Here is a 5,173-nt window from a genome sequence, read left to right on the forward strand (position 1 = left end):
TGCCTGCTGGCTGAGGAGTAAAATAACATCATGTCTGGTTAATTTCAATATGCTCAGGGTTCTGAAAGGGTAAATGGACCGTGAAAGGGAATTTTTACTTAGCAAGTCTGAGCTAGCCTTTACTGGACTGTGTGAATGAGTGTGTGTCTGTCTCATACACATTCATTCTTTTGGCGCAAGTCAGAGTGAACTTCACCTTACTTGCTAACAAGTCTTCTCCTTTGTTTCCTTATACAAGGAAGTGAAACCGTGCATTGTATTCTCATATTTTCAATGTTAGTCACTCTAACAGGCCATAGATGTTCCAACAATGAAAAGTGACGTTTTACAACTTTCTAACTGCTTTAAATGAAAAGGAAAAACTTTAGAGGTTTTCCCCCTTCAAACTATTTACATTTTGATTCACACAGACATTCGGTCAGGACATGATGATTGATAGATATTGTTCATTTGTATTTCTCCCATTATACTATTGATATGTTCAGTTCATAGGAAAACCTGTCATTGTGTGTTGCACAGACTCTCAAAAAGCTGATAGAAATATATGAATTTAAGACCAGTCTTAAATAGTCTTAAATATATATATATATCTCAAATACATATATATATATGTAAATAAATTACAGTTAGAGTGTTTAAGGTACTCCTGATGTTATGCTGCAATGTTCTTAGATACACAGCCTCCTCTTCCCTTACTTTGCTACTTTCTCCTACTACTCTCCATGTATGTATTTCTGCATCACTTGTAATTATTGCTGCCATCAGCTTTCATTCCCACCCACAGACTTACTACTGCTATCAACTCTACATAAACAGATTTTCCTTCTGACACAAACTGCTCATTGACCAATGTTTTGTTAGTTTCGTTTTTCTGTGCTTGCTTTTGCTTCTCTCAAACTCCCTGTTGATTGTGCCAGACGGTGACGTCACACTGATTCTTGTTCTACTGGAGATTTCTTCCTGTTTAAAGGGAAGAACTCCCTTCTGCTATGACCACATGCTCAGTATGAAGGATTGCTGTACAGTCAGCAATTTAGTTCAGTCATCTGTCCATGGTTAAACCTGTGAACAAGAGGAATTGCTGCAAAGACGGTGACTCAATTGCTTGTGCTTTCTTCCAGATGCATGACTTTTGACCTATTGGCTTTTTTGATTTTAAATTACAATGTCTTGCTTCATATATGCTTAGTTGAATCTAAGCTTTCTGTATGATTTTATGGGACTGATATGAATAAGAATTTTTTTTGTGCTTTTCTGTATACCTGACAATGACTTGGAACTGTTTTTGTAAAGTGCCTTGTGACATGTATTGCGGACTGGAAATTACTTGAACTCAACTGAAAAGCGATGTTCAAACATACATCTTCAGAATGAAAGAAACAAAATCCAGTTGGTATACATGTTTGTTGTGGTGTCAGACACTGACAAACTTGCAATAAGCTTAAGAATGAAAGCAACCTAAACTAAAAGTAACTATATACTAAACACATTTTTATGTGCATCACATGCTCTAAGAAAATGTTGCTATTTTTTTTTTCTTACAAAAGACAGGAACCAATGAGGGCTTCATTTCACTTATGTCTGGGGTTAGTACCAAAAATCTGAAGTTTTCTCTGTTTTTGTGTGAGCCAGGATTACATACTTTGGTATGATGTGTGTTTTACTCTGTAGATTTCAGCATTTTGCTTTGTTGTCATACATATGTTTCAGATGATCAAAATTCTTTAGATGATCAAAATTGTTTCAGATGATCAAAATTCTTTAGTTTTCAAATGATGATTTCATGTATGGAGGCAAAATAGCTTTCCATGGCCTCATGTGTAAAATTTAATTGAGCCCTCGGCTTTATCTTTGGTAGCAACAGCTGGTGAGAGATTGAATCCAGCTCGGGTTTGATTATTGAAATTCAATTGTTTTAAAGTTATTTATAACAACTAGTTCTTGATTCAAGAGGCAGCTACCTGTCCACATAGGACCATATTGGTTTGTACCGCTCTTTCCTTAATAATTAAAAAAATAACTTGAAAAGCAAAGTGAACTTTTTCTTTAGCCAGTTTATATTTGCCTCATACTTAACTTTGAACACTATTTTGAATAATTTAAGAGTAACACAAAGGGAAAATAAAATAAAAACAATAATAATAATAATCATTTGGATGAAGCCAAATGGCACTCCTAGTTTATAAAATGCTTGTGCATGTTCCCAAACAAATTGTGAAGCATCTGGAAAGTAACATGCACAGACAAGAGGGCCCTTGAGCCTTCCCACCTTTCAACACTTTCCATGTACTGTAGGTCTCTTTTAGGTCAGCCAGGCCTGTTGTAGCTTAGATGTTTTTTGCTCAAATTTAACCTAAGCAGACTTTAGAAGTCACGTTTTATTTGGTTAAAGGGAGTAAAAGTTAAAAAGGAAGATGATTACCTGACCCAAACTCTCACTTTTCAAAAATCTTTATGACAAGAAATATATTTCAAACAATACTCTACCGTCCGCAATAACTTGGATCTGTTGTGTCCACCCTTCAGAATTAGGAGTATTTTTAAACCCTAATGATGGTTGATATTTACAACCTAGTTTTTGTCAATTTTTTTGTTTGTTTGTTTGTTAAAAACTGTGAACATCAGTCTTATAGGTTTTTATGAAGTGTTCAGAGTGTGGGGATCTACCACAATAAGTAGTCCATCAAATCAATATATTTGTCATTTATTTTTAGGCTAAATAACATACATACCTCCTCTCAGTCAAGCTCTAATGTGTACCCCCTGTTTTGGAGGTTGCTCCCCTTAAAAAAATCTTCACTTGGCATCCTGGGTTTTTGCTGCAGCCCTGGTTAGAGTGAAAAGTTGTGAGGGGAAAGTCAAGAATGTGGGTCACCTAAATCTTCATGCAGTGACATGCTGCTCTAGGAAAAAATAATAGATGTCTTCTTTAATTTGGTTAATAAAAAATAGCAAGCATTGTACATAATCCTTAAACCATGTCATGAGTGCTGAATGACTCACTAGTAAACGAACGACGACTTGAATACGATTTTTAATTAGGTATTTTAGAAAGAAAAAAAAAACTCCCGTGGAAAAACCCATCAGGAAGTAGCTGTTACACGATAGGCTACAGCAGCAGCAGCAGCAGAGAGAGAGAGAAGAAGCCCAGTTCTGTGCCGAGGCTTTCACACGGACTTTACAGCTGTTCTGTTCGGTTCCCCGCACAAGTGCCGAGGAGAAAGCGAAGATAGAAACATCTGTTGATCATTGGTATGTGAATTTCTTGTCACTTCGGCGAACAAACCTTACTGCAAGCTCTGCTTGCTGTCTCGTAAACAATTGTCAGGTCTTCCGTTTTATTTAAGAAACCACGTTCTGCATGTTCTGTTACTGTCGCGTGTTGGCTCCTTGTGATTACGCTCACCTTTTAAAGCAACAAAAAAATTAAATTAAATTAAACGACAGCGACTACAGCATATGATGCTACCAAACGGTTTCTGTTTCTAAAGATTCGCCTCCGATGGGTTTTGAACGCGGTTTTACGCATCGATTGTTTGCATCCTCACGTTTTGTGACTTGGGATTTTATTCAGTAGACCATCGTAGCGGGAAACTGCAGCGTGGAAATGAATTGACAAATGATTTTTTTGGGATAATTTTCGGATTCTTAAAACTTATTTATATTTTTTGTGTGTATGGGATTTGGATACAGCCACCGTTGCAGAACCTTCCTGACCCAAATGGCCTGAGCTAAATCAGACTGGATGGCGATTTGGAGAGCATCTGTAAACATTTATTGTCAAATCCTCCCACATATATATTCTCAATTGGATTTTGGTCTGGACAGTAACTCTCTCACAGTTTTCCTACAGCACCATGTTATCAGTGATCAATGGTTTTGTTGTTGTGTATTAAAAAGTTCAGTTTTGTGCTCATGTTACTTGAGCACCTAATTTTGCAACTTTGTGAAATGCTCCATGTGTTCTTTCTGCTACAAAAGCCAGATTTTTGGACAGTCTGAGATGTATTTCTTCGCAGCCTCTCAGGAGCTGCCATGGCGCCTATTGACTGTTTCTCTGATTTACTCTTTTCTTACCGAGTCAGTTTAGGTGCACAACGTTGACTTATGAAATCTATCTGTCCCACTGGATTGTATTTAGGGGTATTTCATGGTGCTCAACATTCACATCTCAAGTTTTAGATTTTGCTTGTGAAAACGTATAACATGATGTTTTTTTTGTTGTTGTTGTTGAAGGTAACCAAGCATGGCCATCATGGTGGCTGCTGCGGTACTCAAGCTCTACGCCATTGGGACTGCACTTTCCTTACTGGCATTTATTTATGGGATTGCCGACTCCTTCGGGGGACTCATGTACGCTCAGAACCACCACTACATCCACGAACTGAACCAACAGACACAGAGGCAGATCCCCTCCGGGGCCCACGTGCAAAGAGCCTCTGTGACTAGAAACATTGGCTGACGAGGAACTTTGTGATGTTGGATCTTTGCTTCACTTTAAAGAGACTTGGACTGTACATATTTTTCTTCCCAGGGGATGTTTTGTCTGTTTCTTTGTTTACTGTAAAAAAAAAAAAAAAATGTTGTGCAGCTATTTTCCAGAACGACTACAAAGCTGTAACAGATGTAGCAGCACTACTGAACAATTTGCACTAAAACTAGAATGTTTTTGTAGCTGTTTCTGAAATAAAATACCTTCTTTTTAATTGTTTAACAAGTGTAAATTCATTGCAACCTCTCTTTAAGACATGGTTTATAGAAGCAGTAAATCTGTCCAGGATTGGTGACAAACGGCTTGGACAGGTCCAGACAAAGTCTGAAGAAAAAAGAACTGCGCAATAGCAGCTTAATTTATGGGGAGAGAAATTTATTTCTTTGATCCCTTTTGTGATAATAGCTGTTTAACTGGTACTTGCTCAGGACTGTAGTTCTGTGTGCTTACTGTGGTTCTGCTGATTTTTTATAGGTTCAGGAAACGAAAATATGGAAAACCAACAAGTTAGAGCACATAGAAATCTTGGATAGTGAATCATCAGATTCAAACGTAAGCGACTATTGACGCAACAGTGTTGACCCTACTGAATGTGCTTTTGTGTGTCGACGAATGCTTGAAACCTACACCAACTGGTTTTAATAAGTAATGGGTGGGGGAATCTTTTATTATTATTATCTT

At 37.4% G+C, this 5,173-nt stretch overlaps 1 long non-coding RNA gene across 1 annotated transcript; it reads left to right on the forward strand.

Moving 5' to 3' along the window:
- The first annotated feature begins 3,084 nt into the window (after positions 1-3,084).
- Positions 3,085-4,711, forward strand: LOC116736893 (uncharacterized). Its single transcript, XR_004342699.1, has 2 exons — positions 3,085-3,252; positions 4,237-4,711. It is a non-coding gene; the product is annotated as an uncharacterized LOC116736893 (long non-coding RNA).
- The last annotated feature ends 462 nt before the right edge of the window (positions 4,712-5,173 follow it).

Source organism: Xiphophorus hellerii, chromosome 17 (genome assembly GCF_003331165.1).
Source record: "Xiphophorus hellerii strain 12219 chromosome 17, Xiphophorus_hellerii-4.1, whole genome shotgun sequence".
NCBI classification, from domain to species: Eukaryota; Metazoa; Chordata; class Actinopteri; order Cyprinodontiformes; family Poeciliidae; genus Xiphophorus; species Xiphophorus hellerii.